We start from the raw sequence: 20,431 nt of genomic DNA on the forward strand, positions 1-20,431 counted from the left end.
GAATCGGAACAAAATATCAACTGCACTCGGGATTCCCAGCCAGTCTCCCATGCTGGTACTTACCAGGCCCGAAGCTGGGTAGCAGTCTGCGATCTGACGAGAACAAGCGCATTCAGCTTAGGATGGCCGTAGACATCTTCACACCCTGTATACTGTGGATTTAAGCATCAATAAATCCTTTTCGGAATCGGAGCGTAAGGCGGCAACAGAGCAAAATGTCAACGACACCTGGGATTCCCAGCCAGTCTCCCATGCTGGTACTTACCAGGCCCTAAGCTGGGTAGCAGTCTGCGATCTGACGAGAGCAGGCGCGTTCAGCTTAGGATGGCCGTCGACAGCTTCACACCTTGTATACTGTGGATTTAAGCATCAATAAATTATTTTCGGAATCGGAGCGGAAGGCAGCAATAGAGCAAAATGTCAACGGCAACCGGGATTCCCAGCCAGTCTCCCATGCCAGTACTTACCAGGCCCTAAGCTGAGTAGCAGTTTGCGATCTGACGAGAGCAGGCGCGTTCAGCTTAGGATGGCCATTGACAGCTTCATGCTTTTTATACTGTGCATTTAAGCATCAATAAATCCTTTTCGGAATCGGAACAGAAGGCGGCAACAGAGCAAAATGTCAACTGCACCCGGGATTCCCAGCCAGTCTTCCATGCAAGTACTTACTGGGCCCTAAGCTGGGTAGCAGTCTGCGATCTGACGAGAGCAGGCGCGTTCAGCTTAGGATGGCCATTGACAGCTTCATGCTTTTTATACTGTGCATTTAAGCATCAATAAATCATTTTCGGAATCGGAACGGAAGGCGGCAACAGAGCATAATGTCAACTGCACCCGGGATTCCCAGCCAGTCTCCCATGCCGGTACTTACTGGGCCCTAAGCTGGGTAGCAGTCTGCGATCTGACGAGAGCAGGCGCGTTCAGCTTAGGATGGCCGTTGACATCTTCACGCCTTGTATATTGTGAATTTAAGCATCAATAAATATTTTTATTAATCGGAGAGGAAGGCGGCAACAGAGCAAAATGTCAATGGCACCTAGGATTGCCAGCCAGTCTCTCATGCCGGTAACTGCCGGGCAGTAGTCTGCGATCTGAGGAGAGCAGGCACGTTCAGCTTAGGATGGCCGTTGACAGCTGCACACCCTGTGTATTGTGGATTTAAGCATCAATAAATCCTTTTCCGAATCGGAGCGCAAGGCGGCAACAGATTAAAATGTCAACTGCACCTGGGATTCCCAGCCAGTCTCCCATGCTGGTACTTACCAGGCCCTAAGCTGGGTAGCAGTCTGCGATCTGACGAGAGCAGGCGCGTTCAGCTTAGGATGGCCGTTGACAGCTTCACACTTTGTATACTGTGGATTTAAGCATCAATAAATAATTTTCGGAATCGGAGCAGAAACAGAGCAAAATGGCAACTGCACCCGGGATTCCCAGCCAGTCTCCCATGCTGGTACTTACCAGGCCCGAAGCTGGGTAGCAGTCTGTGATCTGACGAGAACAGGCGCATTCAGCTTAGGATGGCCATAGACATCTTCACACCCTGTATACTGTGGATTTAAGCATCAATAAATCCTTTTCGGAATCGGAGCGTAAGGCGGCAACAGAGCAAAATGTCAACGACACCTGGGATTCCCAGCCAGTCTCCCATGCTGGTACTTACCAGGCCCTAAGCTGGGTATCAGTCTGCGATCTGACGAGAGCAGGCGCGTTCAGCTTAGGATGGCCGTTGACAGCTTCATGCTCTTTATATTGTGGATTTAAGCATCAATAAATAATTTTCCGAATCGAAGCGGAAGGCGGCAACAGAGCAAAATGTCAACGGCACCCGGGATTCCCAGCCAGTCTCCCATGCTGTTACTTACCGGGCCCTAAGCTGGGTAGCAGTCTGCGATCTGACGAGAGCAGGCGCGTTCAGCTTAGGATGGCCGTTGACAGCTTCTCGCCCTTTATACTGTGCATTTAGGCATCAATAAATCCTTTTCGGAATCGGAACGGAATTCGGCAACAGAGCAAAATGTCAACGGCAGCCGGGATTCCCAGCCAGTCTCCCATGCTGGTACTTACCAGGCCCTAAGCTGGGTATCAGTCTGCGATCTGTCGAGAGCAGGCGCGTTCAGCTTAGGATGGCCGATGACAGCTTCACACTTTGTATACTGTGCATTTAAGCATCAATAAATCCTTTTCGGAATCGGAACGGAAGGCGGCAACAGAGCAAAATGTCAACGGCAGCCGGGATTCCCAGCCAGTGTCCCATGCCGGTACTTACCGGGCCCTAATATCTGTACCAGTCTGCGATCTGACGAGAGCAGGCGCGTTAAGCTTAGGATGGCCGTCGACAGCTTCACACCTTGTATACTGTGGATTTAAGCATCAATAAATTATTTTCGGAATCGGAGCGGAAGGCAGCAATAGAGCAAAATGTCAACGGCAACCGGGATTCCCAGCCAGTCTCCCATGCCAGTACCTACCGGGCCCTAAGCTAGAGCAGTCTGCGATCTGACGAGAGCAGGCGCGTTCAGCTTAGGATGGCCATTGACAGCTTCATGCTTTTTATACTGTGCATTTAAGCATCAATAAATCCTTTTCGGAATCGGAGCGGAAGGCGGCAACAGATTAAAATGTCAACTGCACCCGGGATTCCCAGCCAGTCTCCCATGCCGGTACTTACTGTGCCCTTAGCTGGGTAGCAGTCTGCGATCTGACGAGAGCAGGCGCGTTCAGCTTAGGATGGCCATTGACAGCTTCATGCTTTTTATACTGTGCATTTAAGCATCAATAAATCCTTTTCGGAATCGGAACGGAAGGCGGCAACAGAGCATAATGTCAACTGCACCCGGGATTCCCAGCCAGTCTCCCATGCCGGTAATTACTGGGCCCTAAGCTGGGTAGCAGTCTGCGATCTGACGAGAGCAGGTGCGTTCTGCTTAGGATGGCCGTTGACATCTTCACGCCTTGTATATTGTGGATTTAAGCATCAATAAATATTTTTATTAATCGGAGAGGAAGGCGGCAACAGAGCAAAATGTCAATGGCACCATGAATTGCCAGCCAGTCTCCCATGCTGGTACTTGCCGGGCAGCAGTCTGCGATCTGACAAGAACAGGCACATTCAGCTTAGGATAGCCGTAGACGGCTTCACAACCTGTATACAGTGGATTTAAGCATCAATAAATCCTTTTCGGAATCGAAACGGAAGGCGGCAACAGAGCAAAATGTCAACGGCAGCCGGGATTCCCAGCCAGTGTCCCATGCCGGTACTTACCGGGCCCTAAGATCTGTACCAGTCTGCTATCTGACAAGAGCAGGCACGTTAAGCTTAGGATGGCCGTCGACAGCTTCACACCTTGTATACTGTGGATTTAAGCATCAATACATTCTTTTCGGAATCGGAGCGGAAGGCAGCAATAGAGCAAAATGTCAACTGCACCCGGGATTCCCAGCCAGTCTCCCATGCCAGTACTTACCGGGCCCTAAGCTGGGTAGCAGTCTGCGATCTGACGAGAGCAGGCGCGTTCAGCTTAGGATGGCCATTGACAGCTTCATGCTTTTTATACTGTGCATTTAAGCATCAATAAATCCTTTTCGGAATCGGAGAGGAAGGCGGCAACAGAGCAAAATGTCAATAGCACCTTGGATTGCCAGCCAGTCTCCCATGCCTGTACTTGCCGGGCAGCAGTCTGCGATCTGACAAGAACAGGCACATTCAGCTTAGGATAGCCGTAGACGGCTTCACAACCTGTATACAGTGGATTTAAGCATCAATAAATCCTTTTCGGAATCGGAGCGGAAGGCGGCTACAGAGCAAAATGTCAACAACACCTGGGATTCCCAGCCAGTCTCCCATGCTGGTACTTACCGGGCCCTAAGCTGGGTAGCAGTCTGCGTTCTGACGAGAGCAGGCGCGTTCAGCTTAGGATGGCCGTTGACAGTTTCACACCCTTTATACTGTGCATTTAAGCATCAATAAATCCTTTTCCAAATCGGAGCGGAAGGCGGCAACAGATTAAAATGTCAACTGCACCCGGGATTCCCAGAAAGTCTCCCATGCTGGTACTTACCAGGCCCTAAGCTGGGTAGCAGTCTGCGATCTGACGAGAGCAGGCGCGTTCAGCTTAGGATGGCCGTTGACAGCTTCACACTTTGTATACTGTGGATTTAAGCATCAATAAATATTTTTAATAATCGGAGAGGAAGGCGGCAACAGAGCAAAATGTCAATGGCACCTTGGATTGCCAGACAGTCTCCCACGCCGGTATCTGCCGGGCAGCAGTCTGCGATCTGAGGAGAGCAGACCCGTTCAGCTTAGGATGGCCATTGACAGCTTCACACCCTGTATATTGTGGATTTAAGCATCAATAAATCCTTTTCGGAATCGGAGCGGAAGGCGGCAACAGATTAAAATGTCAACTGCACCCGGGATTCCAGCCAGTCTACCATGCTGGTACTTACCAGGCCCTAAGCTGGGTATCAGTCTGCGATCTGACGAGAGCAGGCGCGTTAAGCTTAGGATGGCCGTCGACAGCTTCACACCTTGTATACTGTGGATTTAAGCATCAATAAATTATTTTCGGAATCGGAGCGGAAGGCAGCAATAGAGCAATATGTCAACGGCAACCGGGATTCCCAGCCAGTCTCCCATGCCAGTACTTACCGGGCCCTAAGCTAGGTAGCAGTCTGCAATCTGATGAAAGCAGGCGCGTTCAGCTTAGGATGGCCATTGACAGCTTCATGATTTTTATACTGTGCATTTAAGCATCAATAAATCCTTTTCGGAATCGTAACGGAAGGCGGCAACAGAGCAAAATGTCAACTGCACCCGGGATTCCCAGCCAGTCTCCCATGCCGGTACTTACTGGGCCCTAAGCTGGGTAGCAGTCTGCGATCTGACGAGAGCAGGCGCGTTCAGCTTAGGATGGCCATTGACATCTTCACGCCTTGTATATTGTGAATTTAAGCATCAATAAATATTTTTATTAATCGGAGAGGAAGGCGGCAACAGAGCAAAATGTCAATGGCACCTTGGATTGCCAGCCAGTCTCCCATGCCGGTTTCTGCCGGGCAGCAGTCTGCGATCTGAGGAGAGCAGACACGTTCAGCTTAGGATGGCCATTGACAGCTTCACACCCTGTATATTGTGGATTTAAGCATCAATAAATCCTTTTCGGAATCGGAGCGGAAGGCGGCAACAGATTAAAATGTCAACTGCACCCGGGATTCCAGCCAGTCTACCATGCTGGTACTTACCAGGCCCTAAGCTGGGTATCAGTCTGCGATCTGACGAGAGCAGGCGCGTTAAGCTTAGGATGGCCGTCGACAGCTTCACACCTTGTATACTGTGGATTTAAGCATCAATAAATTATTTTCGGAATCGGAGCGGAAGGCAGCAATAGAGCAATATGTCAACGGCAACCGGGATTCCCAGCCAGTCTCCCATGCCAGTACTTACCGGGCCCTAAGCTAGGTAGCAGTCTGCAATCTGATGAAAGCAGGCGCGTTCAGCTTAGGATGGCCATTGACAGCTTCATGATTTTTATACTGTGCATTTAAGCATCAATAAATCCTTTTCGGAATCGTAACGGAAGGCGGCAACAGAGCAAAATGTCAACTGCACCCGGGATTCCCAGCCAGTCTCCCATGCCGGTACTTACTGGGCCCTAAGCTGGGTAGCAGTCTGCGATCTGACGAGAGCAGGCGCGTTCAGCTTAGGATGGCCATTGACATCTTCACGCCTTGTATATTGTGAATTTAAGCATCAATAAATATTTTTATTAATCGGAGAGGAAGGCGGCAACAGAGCAAAATGTCAATGGCACCTTGGATTGCCAGCCAGTCTCCCATGCCGGTTTCTGCCGGGCAGCAGTCTGCGATCTGAGGAGAGCAGACACGTTCAGCTTAGGATGGCCATTGACAGCTTCACACCCTGTATATTGTGGATTTAAGCATCAATAAATCCTTTTCGGAATCGGAGCGGAAGGCGGCAACAGATTAAAATGTCAACTGCACCCGGGATTCCCAGAAAGTCTCCCATGCTGGTACTTACCAGGCCCTAAGCTGGGTAGCAGTCTGCGATCTGACGAGAGCAGGCGCGTTCAGCTTAGGATGGCCGTTGACAGCTTCACACTTTGTATACTGTGGATTTAAGCATCAATAAATATTTTTAATAATCGGAGAGGAAGGCGGCAACAGAGCAAAATGTCAATGGCACCTTGGATTGCCAGACAGTCTCCCACGCCGGTATCTGCCGGGCAGCAGTCTGCGATCTGAGGAGAGCAGACACGTTCAGCTTAGGATGGCCATTGACAGCTTCACACCCTGTATATTGTGGATTTAAGCATCAATAAATCCTTTTCGGAATCGGAGCGGAAGGCGGCAACAGATTAAAATGTCAACTGCACCCGGGATTCCAGCCAGTCTACCATGCTGGTACTTACCAGGCCCTAAGCTGGGTATCAGTCTGCGATCTGACGAGAGCAGGCGCGTTAAGCTTAGGATGGCCGTCGACAGCTTCACACCTTGTATACTGTGGATTTAAGCATCAATAAATTATTTTCGGAATCGGAGCGGAAGGCAGCAATAGAGCAATATGTCAACGGCAACCGGGATTCCCAGCCAGTCTCCCATGCCAGTACTTACCGGGCCCTAAGCTAGGTAGCAGTCTGCAATCTGATGAAAGCAGGCGCGTTCAGCTTAGGATGGCCATTGACAGCTTCATGATTTTTATACTGTGCATTTAAGCATCAATAAATCCTTTTCGGAATCGTAACGGAAGGCGGCAACAGAGCAAAATGTCAACTGCACCCGGGATTCCCAGCCAGTCTCCCATGCCGGTACTTACTGGGCCCTAAGCTGGGTAGCAGTCTGCGATCTGACGAGAGCAGGCGCGTTCAGCTTAGGATGGCCATTGACATCTTCACGCCTTGTATATTGTGAATTTAAGCATCAATAAATATTTTTATTAATCGGAGAGGAAGGCGGCAACAGAGCAAAATGTCAATGGCACCTTGGATTGCCAGCCAGTCTCCCATGCCGGTTTCTGCCGGGCAGCAGTCTGCGATCTGAGGAGAGCAGACACGTTCAGCTTAGGATGGCCATTGACAGCTTCACACCCTGTATATTGTGGATTTAAGCATCAATAAATCCTTTTCGGAATCGGAGCGGAAGGCGGCAACAGATTAAAATGTCAACTGCACCCGGGATTCCAGCCAGTCTACCATGCTGGTACTTACCAGGCCCTAAGCTGGGTATCAGTCTGCGATCTGACGAGAGCAGGCGCGTTAAGCTTAGGATGGCCGTCGACAGCTTCACACCTTGTATACTGTGGATTTAAGCATCAATAAATTATTTTCGGAATCGGAGCGGAAGGCAGCAATAGAGCAATATGTCAACGGCAACCGGGATTCCCAGCCAGTCTCCCATGCCAGTACTTACCGGGCCCTAAGCTAGGTAGCAGTCTGCAATCTGATGAAAGCAGGCGCGTTCAGCTTAGGATGGCCATTGACAGCTTCATGATTTTTATACTGTGCATTTAAGCATCAATAAATCCTTTTCGGAATCGTAACGGAAGGCGGCAACAGAGCAAAATGTCAACTGCACCCGGGATTCCCAGCCAGTCTCCCATGCCGGTACTTACTGGGCCCTAAGCTGGGTAGCAGTCTGCGATCTGACGAGAGCAGGCGCGTTCAGCTTAGGATGGCCATTGACATCTTCACGCCTTGTATATTGTGAATTTAAGCATCAATAAATATTTTTATTAATCGGAGAGGAAGGCGGCAACAGAGCAAAATGTCAATGGCACCTTGGATTGCCAGCCAGTCTCCCATGCCGGTAACTGCCGGGCAGTAGTCTGCGATCTGAGGAGAGCAGGCACGTTCAGGCTTAGGATGGCCGTTGACAGCTTCACACCCTGTGTATTGTGGATTTAAGCATCAATAAATCCTTTTCGGAATCGGAACGGAAGGCGGCAACAGAGCAAAATGTCAATCGCAGCCGGGATTCCCAGCCAGTGTCCCATGCCGGTACTTACCGGGCCCTAAGATCTGTACCAGTCTGCGATCTGACGAGAGCAGGCGCGTTAAGCTTAGGATGGCCCTCGACAGCTTCACACCTTGTATACTGTGGATTTAAGCATCAATAAATTATTTTCGGAATCGGAGCGGAAGGCAGCAATAGAGCAAAATGTCAACGGCAACCGGGATTCCCAGCCGGTCTCCCATGCCAGTACTTACCGCGCCCTAAGCTAGATAGCAGTCTGCGATCTGACGAAAGCAGGCACGTTCAGCTTAGGATGGCCATTGACAGCTTCATGATTTTTATACCGTGCATTTAAGCATCAATAAATCCTTTTCAGAATCGGAACGGAAGGCGGCAACAGAGCAAAATGTCAACTGCACCCGGGATTCCCAGCCAGTCTCCCATGCCGGTACTTACTGGGCCCTAAGCTGGGTAGCAGTCTGCGATCTGACGAGAGCAGGCGCGTTCAGCTTAGGATGGCCATTGACAGCTTCATGCTTTTTATACTGTGCATTTAAGCATCAATAAATCCTTTTCGGAATCGGAACGGAAGGCGGCAACAGAGCATAATGTCAACTGCACCCGGGATTCCCAGCCAGTCTCCCATGCCGGTACTTACTGGGCCCTAAGCTGGGTAGCAGTCTGCGATCTGACGAGAGCAGGCGCGTTCAGCTTAGGATGGCCGTTGACATCTTCACGCCTTGTATATTGTGAATTTAAGCATCAACAAATATTTTTATTAATCGGAGAGGAAGGCGGCAACAGAGCAAAATGTCAATGGCACCTTGGATTGCCAGCCAGTCTCCCATGCCGGTAACTGCCGGGCAGTAGTCTGCGATCTGAGGAGAGCAGGCACGTTCAGGCTTAGGATGGCCGTTGGCAGCTTCACACCCTGTGTATTGTGGATTTAAGCATCAATAAATATTTTTATTAATCGGAGAGGAAGGCGGCAACAGAGCAAAATGTCAATGGCACCTTGGATTGCCAGCCAGTCTCCCATGCCCGTACTTGCCGGGCAGCAGTCTGCGATCTGACAAGAACAGGCACATTCAGCTAAGGATAGCCGTAGACGGCTTCACACCCTGTATACTGTGGATTTAAGCATCAATAAATCCTTTTCGGAATCGGAGCAAAATGTCTACAGAGCTACAGAGCAAAATGTCAACAACACCTGAGATTCCCAGCCAGTCTCCCACGCTGGTACTTACCGGGCCCTAAGCTGGGTAGCAGTCTGCGATCTGACGAGAGCAGGCGCGTTCAGCTTAGGATGGCCGTTGACAGCTTCACGCCCTTTATACTGTGCATTTAAGCATCAATAAATCCTTTTCCGAATCAGAGCGGAAGGCGGCAACAGATTAAAATGTCAACTGCACCCGGGATTCCCAGCCAGTCTCCCATGCCAGTACTTACCGGGCCCTAAGCTTAGTAGCAGTCTGCTATCTGACGAGAGCAGGCGCGTTCAGCTTAGGATGGCCATTGACAGCTTTATGCTTTTTATACTGTGCATTTAAGCATCAATAAATCCTTTTCGGAATCGGAACAGAAGGCGGCAACAGAGCAAAATGTCAACTGCACCCGGGATTCCCAGCCAGTCTCCCATGCCGGTACTTACTGGGCCCTAAGCTGGGTAGCAGTCTGCGATCTGACGAGAGCAGGCGCGTTCAGCTTAGGATGGCCGTCGACAACTTCACACCTTGTATACTGTGGATTTAAGCATCAATAAATTATTTTCGGAATCGGAGCGGAAGGCAGCAATAGAGCAAAACGTCAACGGCAACCGGGATTCCCAGCCAGTCTCCCATGCCAGTACTTACCGCGCCCTAAGCTAGATAGCAGTCTGCGATCTGAGGAGAGCAGGCGCGTTCAGCTTAGGATTGCCATTGACAGCTTCATGATTTTTATACCGTGCATTTAAGCATCAATAAATCCTTTTCGGAATCGGAACGGAAGGCGGCAACAGAGCAAAATGTCAACTGCACCCGGGATTCCCAGCCAGTCTTCCATGCCGGTACTTACTGGGCCCTAAGCTGGGTAGCAGTCTGCGATCTGACGAGAGCAGGCGCGTTCAGCTTAGGATGGCCATTGACAGCTTCATGCTTTTTATACTGTGCATTTAAGCATCAATAAATCCTTCTCGGAATCGGAACGGAAGGCGGCAACAGAGCAAAATGTCAACTGCACCCGGGATTCCCAGCCAGTCTCCCATGCCGGTACTTACTGGGCCCTAAGCTGGATAGCAGTCTGCGATCTGACGAGAGCAGGCGCGTTCAGCTTAGGATGGCCATTGACAGCTTCATGCTTTTTATACTGTGCATTTAAGCATCAATAAATCCTTTTCGGAATCGGAACGGAAGGCGGCAACAGAGCAGAATGTCAACTGCACCTGGGATTCCCAGCCAGTCTCCCATGCCGGTACTTACTGGGCCCTAAGCTGGGTAGCAGTCTGCGATCTGACGAGAGCAGGTGCGTTCAGCTTAGGATGGCCGTTGACAGCTTCACGCCCTGTATATTGTGGATTTAAGCATCAATAAATCCTTTTCCGAATCGGAGCGGAAGGCGGCAACAAATTAAAATGTCAACTGCACCCGGGATTCCCAGCCAGTCTCCCATGCTGGTACTTACCAGGACCTAAGCTGGGTAGCAGTCTGCAATCTGACGAGAGCAGGCGCGTTCAGCTTAGGATGGCCGTTGACAGCTTCACACTTTGTATACTGTGGATTTAAGCATCAATAAATAATTTTCGGAATCGGAGCAGAAACAGAGCAAAATGTCAACTGCACCCGGGATTCCCAGCCAGTCTCCCTTGCTGGTACTTACCAGGCCCGAAGCTGGGTAGCAGTCTGCGATCTGACGAGAACAGGCGCATTCAGCTTAGGATGGCCGTAGACATCTTCACACCCTGTATACTGTGGATTTAAGCATCAATAAATCCTTTTCGGAATCGGAGCGTAAGGCGGCAACAGAGCAAAATGTCAACGACACCTGGGATTCCCAGCCAGTCTCCCATGCTGGTAGTTCCCGTGCCCTAAGCTGGGTAGCAGTCTGCGATCTGACGAAAGCAGGCGCGTTCAGCTTAGGATGGCCGTTGACAGCTTCTCGCACTTTATACTGTGCATTTAAGCATCAATAAATCCTTTTCGGAATCGGAACGGAAGGCGGCAACAGAGCAAAATCTCAACGGCAGCCGGGATTCCCAGCCAGTGTCCCATGCCGGTACTTACCGGGCCCTAAGATCTGTACCAGTCTGCCATCTGACGAGAGCAGGCGCGTTAAGCTTAGGATGGCCGTCGACAGCTTCACACCTTGTATACTGTGGATTTAAGCATCAATAAATAATTTTTGGAATCGGAGAGGAAGGCGGCAACAGAGCAAAATGTCAATAGCACCTTGGATTGCCAGCCAGTCTCCTATGCCCGTACTTGCTGGGCAGCAGTCTGCGATCTGACAAGAACAGGCACATTCAGCTTAGGATAGCCGTAGACGGCTTCACACCCTGTATACTGTGGATTTAAGCATCAATAAATAATTTTCGGAATCGGAGCAGAAACAGAGCAAAATGTCAACAACACCTGGGATTCCCAGCCAGTCTCCCATGCTGGTACTTACCGGGCCCTAAGCTGGGTAGCAGTCTGCGATCTGATGAGAGCAGGCACGTTCAGCTTAGGATGGCCGTTAACAGCTTCTCGCCCTTTATACTGTGCATTTAAGCATCAATAAATCCTTTTCGGAATCGGAACGGAAGGCGGCAACAGAGCAAAATGTCAACGGCAGCCGGGATTCCCAGCCAGTCTCCCATGCCGGTACTTACCGGGCCCTAAGATCTGTACCAGTCTGCGATCTGACGAGAGCAGGCGAGTTAAGCTTAGCATGGCCGTCGACAGCTTCACACCTTGTATACTGTGGATTTAAGCATCAATAAATTATTTTCGGAATCGGTGCGGAAGGCAGCAATAGAGCAAAATGTCAACAACACCTGGGATTCCCAGCCAGTCTCCCATGCCAGTACTTACCGGGCCCTAAGCTGGGTAGCAGTCTGCGATCTGACGAGAGCAGGCACGTTCAGCTTAGGATGGCCGTTGACAGCTTCACGCCCTTTATACTGTGCATTTAAGCATCAATAAATCCTTTTCCGAATCGGAGCGGAAGGCAGCAATAGAGTAAAACGTCAACGGCACCTGGGATTCCCAGCCAGTCTCCCATGCCAGTACTTACCGGGCCCTAAGCTGGGTAGCAGTCTGCGATCTGACAAGAGCAGGCACGTTCAGCTTAGGATGGCCATTGACAGCTTCATGCTTTTTATACTGTGCATTTAAGCATCAATAAATCCTTTTCGGAATCGGAGAGGAAGGCGGCAACAGAGCAAAATGTCAATAGCACCTTGGATTGCCAGCCAGTCTCCCATGCCCATAATTGCCGGGCAGCAGTCTGCGATCTGACAAGAACAGGCACATTCAGCTTAGGATAGCCGTAAACGGCTTCACACCCTGTATACTGTGGATTTAAGCATCAATAAATCCTTTTCGGAATCGAAGCGGAAGGCGGCTACAGAGCAAAATGTCAACAACACCTGGGATTCCCAGCCAGTCTCCCATGCTGGTTCTTACCAGGCCCTAAGCTGGGTAGCAGTCTGCGATCTGACGAGAGCAGGCGCGTTCAGCTTAGGATGGCCGATGACAGCTTCACACTTTGTATATTGTGGATTTAAGCATCAATAAATATTTTTATTAATCGGAGAGGAAGGCGGCAACAGAGCAAAATGGCAATGGCACCTTGGATTGCCAGCCAGTCTCCCATGCCGGTATCTGCCGGGCAGCAGTCTGCGATCTGAGGAGAGCAGGCACGTTCAGGCTTAGGATGGCCGTTGACAGCTTCACACCCTGGACATTGTGGATTTAAGCATCAATAAATCCTTTTCCGAATCGGACCGGAAGGCGGCAACAGATTAAAATGTCAACTGCACCCGGGATTCCCAGCCAGTCTACCATGCTGGTACTTACCAGGCCCTAAGCTGGGTAGCAGTCTGCAATCTGACGAGAGCAGGCGCGTTCAGCTTAGGATGGCCGTTGACAGCTTCACACTTTGTAAACTGTGGATTTAAGCATCAATAAATAATTTTCGGAATCGGAACAAAATATCAACTGCAGTCGGGATTCCCAGCCAGTCTCCCATGCTGGTACTTACCAGGCCCGAAGCTGGGTAGCAGTCTGCGATCTGACGAGAACAGGCGCATTCAGCTTAGGATGGCCGTAGACATCTTCACACCCTGTATACTGTGGATTTAAGCATCAATAAATCCTTTTCGGAATCAGAGCGTAAGGCGGCAACAGAGCAAAATGTCAACGACACCTGGGATTCCCAGCCAGTCTCCCATGCTGGTACTTACCAGGCCCTAAGCTGGGTAGCAGTCTGCGATCTGACGAGAGCAGGCGCGTTCAGCTTAGGATGGCCGTCGACAGCTTCACACCTTGTATACTGTGGATTTAAGCATCAATAAATTATTTTCTGAATCGGAGCGGAAGGCAGCAATAGAGCAAAATGTCAACGGCAACCGGGATTCCCAGCCAGTCTCCCATGCCAGTACTTACCGGGCCCTAAGCTGAGTAGCAGTTTGCGATCTGACGAGAGCAGGCGCGTTCAGCTTAGGATGGCCATTGACAGCTTCATGCTTTTTATACTGTGCATTTAAGCATCAATAAATCCTTTTCGGAATCGGAACAGAAGGCGGCAACAGAGCAAAATGTCAACTGCACCCGGGATTCCCAGCCAGTCTCCAATACCGGTACTTACTGGGCCCTAATCTGCGAAGCAGTCTGCGGTCTGAAGAGAGCAGGCGCGTTCAGCTTAGGATGGCCGTTGACATCTTCACGCCTTGTATACTGTGGATTTAAGCATCAATAAATATTTTTTTTAATAGGAGAGGAAGGCGGCAACAGAGCAAAATGTCAATAGCACCTTGGATTGCCAGCCAGTCTCCCATGCCCGTACTTGCCGGGCAGCAGTCTGCGATCTGACAAGAACAGGCACATTCAGCTTAGGATAGCCGTAGACGGCTTCACACCCTGTATACTGTGGATTTAAGCATCAATAAATCCTTTTCGGAATCGGAGCAAAATGTCTACAGAGCTACAGAGCAAAATGTCAACAACACCTGAGATTCCCAGCCAGTCTCCCACGCTGGTACTTACCGAGCCCTAAGCTGGGTAGCAGTCTGCGATCTGACGAGAGCAGGCGCGTTCAGCTTAGGATGGCCGTTGACAGCTTCACGCCCTTTATACTGTGCATTTAAGCATCAATAAATCCTTTTCCGAATAGGAGCGGAAGGCGGCAACAGATTAAAATGTCAACTGCACCCGGGATTCCCAGCCAGTCTCCCATGCCAGTACTTACCGGGCCCTAAGCTTAGTAGCAGTCTGCTATCTGACGAGAGCAGGCGCGTTCAGCTTAGGATGGCCATTGACAGCTTTATGCTTTTTATACTGTGCATTTAAGCATCAATAAATCCTTTTCGGAATCGGAACAGAAGGCGGCAACAGAGCAAAATGTCAACTGCACCCGGGATTCCCAGCCAGTCTCCCATGCCGATACTTACTGGGCCCTAAGCTGGGTAGCAGTCTGCGATCTGACGAGAGCAGGCGCGTTCAGCTTAGGATGGCCGTTGACATCTTCACGCCTTGTATATTGTGGATTTAAGCATCAATAAATATTTTTATTAATCGGAGAGGAAGGCGGCAACAGAGCAAAATGTCAACTGCACCTTGGATTGCCAGCCAGTCTCCCATGCCGGTATCTGCCGGGCAGCAGTCTGCGATCTGAGGAGAGCAGGCACGTTCAGGCTTAGGATGGCCATTGACAGCTTCACACCCTGTATATTGTGGTTTTAAGTATCAATAAATCCTTTTCCGAATCGGAGCGGAAGGCGGCAACAGATTAAAATGTCAACTGCACCCGGGATTCCCAGCCAGTCTCCCATGCTGGTACTTACCAGGCCCTAAGCTGGGTAGCAGTCTGCGATGTGACGAGAGCAGGCGCGTTCAGCTTAGGATGGCCGTTGACAGCTTCACACTTTGTAAACTGTGGATTTAAGCATCAATAAATAATTTTCGGAATCGGAGCAAAATGTCAACTGCACTCGGGATTCCCAGCCAGTCTCCCATGCTGGTACTTACCAGGCCCGACGCTGGGTAGCAGTCTGCGATCTGACGAGAACAGGCGCATTCAGCTTAGGATGGCTGTAGACATCTTCACACCCTGTATACTGTGGATTTAAGCATCAATAAATCCTTTTCGGAATCGGAGCGTAAGGCGGCAACAGAGCAAAATGTCAACGACACCTGGGATTCCCAGCCAGTCTCCCATGCTGGTACTTACCGGGCCCTAAGCTGGGTAGCAGTCTGCGATCTGACGAGAGCAGGCGCGTTCAGCTTAGGATGGCCGTTGACAGCTTCTCGCCCTTTATACTGTGCATTTAAGCATCAATAAATTTTTTTCGGAATCGGAACGGAAGGCGGCAACAGAGCAAAATGTCAACGGCAGCCGGGATTTTCAGCCAGTCTCCCAAGCCAGTACTTACCGGGCCCTAAGCTGGGTAGCAGTCTGCGATCTGTCGAGAGCAGGCGCGTTCAGCTTAGGATGGCCATTGACAGCTTCTCACCTTGTATACTGTGGATTTAAGCATCAATAAATTATTTTTGGAATCGGAGCAGAAGGCAGCAATAGAGCAAAATGTCAACGGCACCTGTGATTCCCAGCCAGTCTCCCATGCCAGTACTTACCAGGCCCTAAGCTGGGGAGCAGTCTGCGATCTGACGAGAGCAGGCACGTTCAGCTTAGGATGGCCGTTGACATCTTCACGCCTTGTATACTGTGGATTTAAGCATCAATAAATTTTTTTTTTAATCGGAGAGGAAGGCGGCAACAGATCAAAATGTCAATAGCACCTTGGATTGCCAGCCAGTCTCCCATGCCCGTACTTGCCGGGCAGCAGTCTGCGATCTGACAAGAACAGGCACATTCAGCTTAGGATAGCCGTAGACGGCTTCACACCATGTATATTGTGGATTTAAGCATCAATAAATCCTTCTCGGAATCGGAGCGGAAGGCGGCAACAGATTAAAATGTCAACTGCACCCGGGATTCCCAGCCAGTCTCCCATGCTGGTACTTACCAGGCCCTAAGCTGGGTAGCAGTCTGCGATCTGACGAGAGCAGGCGCATTCAGCTTAGGATGGCCGTTGACAGCTTCACACTTTGTATACTGTGCATTTAAGCATCAATAAATCCTTTTCGGAATCGGAACGGAAGGCGGCAACAGAGCAAAATGTCAACGGCAGCCGGGATTCCCAGCCAGTGTCCCATGCCGGTACTTACCGGGCCCTAAGATCTGTACCAGTCTGCGATCTGACGAGAGCAGGCGCGTTAAGCTTAGGATGGCCGTCGACAGCTTCACACCTTGTATACTGTGGATTTAAGCATCAATAAATTATTTTCGGAATCGCAGCAGAAGGCAGCAATAGAGCAAAATGTCAACAGCACCCGGGATTCCCAGCCAGTCTCCCATGCCAGTACTTACCGGCCCTAAGCTGGGTAGCAGTCTGCGATCTGACGAGAGCAGGCGCGTTCAGCTTAGGATGGCCGTTGACATCTTCACGCCTTGTATACTGTGGATTTAAGCATCAATAAAAAAAAAATTTAATCGGAGAGGAAGGCGGCAACAGATCAAAATGTCAATAGCACCTTGGATTGCCAGCCAGTCTCCCATGCCCGTACTTGCCGGGCAGCAGTCTGCGATCTGACAAGAACAGACGCATTCAGCTTAGGATGGCCATTGACAGCTTCGTTATTATTATACTGTGCATTTAAGCATCAATAAATCCTTTTCCGAAACGGAGCGGAAGGCGGCAACAGATTAAAATGTCAACTGCACCCGGGATTCCCAGCCAGTCTCCCTTGCTGGTACTTACCAGGCCCTAAGCTGGGTAGCAGTCTGCGATCTGACGAGAGCAGGCGCGTTCAGCTTAGGATGGCCATTGACAGCTTTATGCTTTTTATACTGTGCATTTAAGCATCAATAAATCCTTTTCGGAATCGGAACGGAAGGCGGCAACAGAGCAAAATGTCAACTGCACCCGGGATTCCCAGCCAGTCTCCCATGCCGGTACTTACTGGGCTCTAAGCTGGATAGCAGTCTGCGATCTGACGAGAGCAGGCGCGTTCAGCTTAGGATGGGCGTTGACATCTTCACGCCTTGTATATTGTGGATTTAAGCATCAATAAATATTTTTATTAATCGGAGAGGAAGGCGGCAACAGAGCAAAATGGCAATGGCACCTTGGATTGCCAGCCAGTCTCCCATGCCGGTATCTGCCGGGCACAAGTCTGCGATCTGAGGAGAGCAGGCACGTTCAGGCTTAGGATGGCCGTTGACAGCTTCACACCCTGTACATTGTGGATTTAAGCATCAATAAATCCTTTTCCGAATCGGACCGGAAGGCGGCAACAGATTAAAATGTCAACTGCACCCGGGATTCCCAGCCAGTCTACCATGCTGGTACTTACCAGGCCCTAAGCTGGGTAGCAGTCTGCGATCTGACGAGAGCAGGCGCGTTCAGCTTAGGATGGCCGTTGACAGCTTCACACTTTGTAAACTGTGGATTTAAGCATCAATAAATAATTTTCGGAATCGGAGCAAAATCTCAACTGCACTCGGGATTCCCAGCCAGTCTCCCATGCTGGTACTTACCAGGCCCGAAGCTGGGTAGCAGTCTGCGATCTGACGAGAACAGGCGCATTCAGCTTAGGATGGCCGTAGACATCTTCACACCCTGTACACTGTGGATTTAAGCATCAATAAATCCTTTTCGGAATCGGAGCGTAAGGCGGCAACAGAGCAAAATGTCAACGACACCTGGGATTCCCAGCCAGTCTCCCATGCTGGTACTTACCAGGCCCTAAGCTGGGTAGCAGTCTGCGATCTGACGAGAGCAGGCGCGTTCAGCTTAGGATGGCCGTTGACAGCTTCTCGCCCTTTATACTGTGCATTTAAGCATCAATAAATCCTTTTCGGAATCGGAACGGAAGGCGGCAACAGAGCAAAATGTCAACGGCAGCCGGGATTCCCAGCCAGTCTCCCATGCCAGTACTTACCGGGCCCTAAGATCTGTACCAGTCTGCGATCTGACGAGAGCAGGCGCGTTAAGCTTAGGATGGCCGTCGACAGCTTCACACCTTGTATACTGTGGATTTAAGCATCAATAAATTATTTTCGGAATCGGAGCGGAAGGCAGCAATAGAGCAAAATGTCAACGGCAACCGGGATTCCCAGCCAGTCTCCCATTCCAGTACTTACCGGGCCCTAAGCTGGGTAGCAGTTTGCGATCTGACGAGAGCAGGCGCGTTCAGCTTAGGCTGGCCATTGACAGCTTCATGCTTTTTATACTGTGCATTTAAGCATCAATAAATCCTTTTCGGAATCGGAAAAGAAGGCGGCAACAGAGCAAAATGTCAACTGCACCCGGGATTCCCAGCCAGTCTCCAATACCTGTACTTACCGGGCCCTAAGCTGGGTAGCAGTCTGCGATCTGACGAGAGCAGGCGCGTTCAGCTTAGGATGGCCATTGACAGCTTCATGCTTTTTATACTGTGCATTTAAGCATCAATAAATCCTTTTCGGAATCGGAACCGGAACGGAAGGCGGCAACAGAGCAAAATGTCAACTGCACCCGGGATTCCCAGCCAGTCTCCCATGATGGTACTTAATGGGCCCTAAGCTGGGTAGCAGTCTGCGATCTGACGAGAGCAGGCGCGTTCAGCTTAGGATGGCCGTTGACTTCTTCACGCCTTGTATATTGTGGATTTAAGCATCAATAAATATTTTTATTAATCGGAGAGGAAGGCGGCAAAATGTCAATGGCACCTTGGATTGCCAGCCAGTCTCCCATGCCGGTAACTGCCGGGCAGCAGTCTGCGATCTGAGGAGAGCAGGCACGTTCAGGCTTAGGATGGCCGTTGACAGCTTCACACCCTGTATATTGTGGATTTAAGCATCAATAAATCCTTTTCCGAATCGGAGCGGAAGGCGGCAACAGATTAAAATGTCAACTGCACCCGGGATTCCCAGCCAGTGTCCCATGCTGGTACTTACCAGGCCCTAAGCAGGGTAGCAGTCTGCGATCTGACGAGAGCAGGCGCGTTCAGCTTAGGATGGCCGTTGACAGCTTCACGCCCTTTATACTGTGCATTTAAGCATCAATAAATCCATTTCCGAATCGGAGCTGAAGGCGGCAACAGATTAAAATGTCAACTGCACCCGGGAATTCCCAGCCAGTCTCCCATGCTGGTACTTACCAGGCCCTAAGCTGGGTAGCAGTCTGCGATCTGACGAGAGCAGGCGCATTCAGCTTAGGATGGCGGTTGACAGCTTCACACTTTGTATACTGTGCATTTAAGCATCAATAAATCCTTTTCGGAATCGGAACGGAAGGCGGCAACAGAGCAAAATGTCAACGGTAGCCGGGATTCCCAGCCAGTGTCCCATGCCGGTACTTACCGGGCCCTAAGATCTGTACCAGTCTGCGATCTGACGAGAGCAGGCGTGTTCAGCTTAGGATGGCCATTGACAGCTTCATGCTTTTTATACTGTGCATTTAAGCATCAATAAATCCTTTTCGGAATCGGAGAGGAATGCGGCAACAGAGCAAAATGTCAATAGCACCTTGGATTGCCAGCCAGTCTCCCATGCCCGTACTTGCCGGGCAGCAGTCTGCGATCTGACAAGAACAGACACATTCAGCTTAGAATAGCCGTAGACGGCTTAACACCCTGTATACTGTGGATTTAAGCATCAATAAATCCTTTTCGGAATCGGAGCGGAAGGCGGCTAAAGAGCAAAATGTCAACAACACCTGGGATTCCCAGCCAGTCTCCCATGATGGTACTTACCAGGCCCGAAGCTGGGTAGCAGTCTGCGATCTGACGAGAACAGGCGCATACAGCTTAGGATGGCCGTAGACATCTTCACACTCTGTATACTGTGGATTTAAGCATCAATAAATCCTTTTCGGAATCGGAGCGGAAGGCGGCAACAGAGCAAAATGTCAACGACACCTGGGATTCCCAGCCAGTCTCCCATGCTGGTACTTACCGGGCCCTAAGATCTGTACCAGTCTGCGATCTGACGAGAGCAGGCGCGTTAAGCTTAGGACGGCCGTCGACAGCTTCACACCTTGTATACTGTGGATTTAAGCATCAATAAATTCTTTTCGGAATCGGAGCGGAAGGCAGCAATAGAGGAAAATGTCAACGGCACCTGGGATTCCCAGCCAGTCTCCCATGCCAGTACTTACCGGGCCCTAAGCTGGGTAGCAGTCTGCAATCTGACGAGAGAAGGCGCGATCAGCTTAGGATGGCCGTCGACAGCTTCATGC

The 20,431-nt window shown here is 50.3% G+C and overlaps 16 pseudogenes; all 16 read right to left on the reverse strand.

Moving 5' to 3' along the window:
• Positions 1-216: 216 nt before the first annotated feature.
• Positions 217-336, reverse strand: LOC130318977 (5S ribosomal RNA; annotated as a pseudogene).
• Positions 337-418: 82 nt separating this feature from the next.
• On the reverse strand, positions 419-538 carry LOC130352314 (5S ribosomal RNA; annotated as a pseudogene).
• A 676-nt stretch (positions 539-1,214) lies between these two features.
• LOC130329547 (5S ribosomal RNA) lies at positions 1,215-1,334 on the reverse strand (annotated as a pseudogene).
• Positions 1,335-1,611: 277 nt separating this feature from the next.
• On the reverse strand, positions 1,612-1,731 carry LOC130325107 (5S ribosomal RNA; annotated as a pseudogene).
• Positions 1,732-1,813: 82 nt separating this feature from the next.
• LOC130352737 (5S ribosomal RNA) lies at positions 1,814-1,933 on the reverse strand (annotated as a pseudogene).
• Positions 1,934-3,807: 1,874 nt separating this feature from the next.
• LOC130352751 (5S ribosomal RNA) lies at positions 3,808-3,927 on the reverse strand (annotated as a pseudogene).
• Positions 3,928-4,009: 82 nt separating this feature from the next.
• Positions 4,010-4,129, reverse strand: LOC130322216 (5S ribosomal RNA; annotated as a pseudogene).
• A 1,862-nt stretch (positions 4,130-5,991) lies between these two features.
• Positions 5,992-6,111, reverse strand: LOC130322238 (5S ribosomal RNA; annotated as a pseudogene).
• A 3,058-nt stretch (positions 6,112-9,169) lies between these two features.
• Positions 9,170-9,289, reverse strand: LOC130348250 (5S ribosomal RNA; annotated as a pseudogene).
• A 2,278-nt stretch (positions 9,290-11,567) lies between these two features.
• On the reverse strand, positions 11,568-11,687 carry LOC130352062 (5S ribosomal RNA; annotated as a pseudogene).
• A 284-nt stretch (positions 11,688-11,971) lies between these two features.
• On the reverse strand, positions 11,972-12,091 carry LOC130335036 (5S ribosomal RNA; annotated as a pseudogene).
• A 1,253-nt stretch (positions 12,092-13,344) lies between these two features.
• On the reverse strand, positions 13,345-13,464 carry LOC130318988 (5S ribosomal RNA; annotated as a pseudogene).
• A 1,865-nt stretch (positions 13,465-15,329) lies between these two features.
• Positions 15,330-15,449, reverse strand: LOC130313116 (5S ribosomal RNA; annotated as a pseudogene).
• A 676-nt stretch (positions 15,450-16,125) lies between these two features.
• Positions 16,126-16,245, reverse strand: LOC130346149 (5S ribosomal RNA; annotated as a pseudogene).
• Positions 16,246-16,529: 284 nt separating this feature from the next.
• Positions 16,530-16,648, reverse strand: LOC130353016 (5S ribosomal RNA; annotated as a pseudogene).
• A 1,253-nt stretch (positions 16,649-17,901) lies between these two features.
• Positions 17,902-18,021, reverse strand: LOC130352134 (5S ribosomal RNA; annotated as a pseudogene).
• Positions 18,022-20,431: the final 2,410 nt, after the last annotated feature.

The sequence above is a fragment of the Hyla sarda genome, chromosome 1, assembly GCF_029499605.1.
Source record: "Hyla sarda isolate aHylSar1 chromosome 1, aHylSar1.hap1, whole genome shotgun sequence".
In the NCBI taxonomy this organism is placed as follows: domain Eukaryota; kingdom Metazoa; phylum Chordata; class Amphibia; order Anura; family Hylidae; genus Hyla; species Hyla sarda.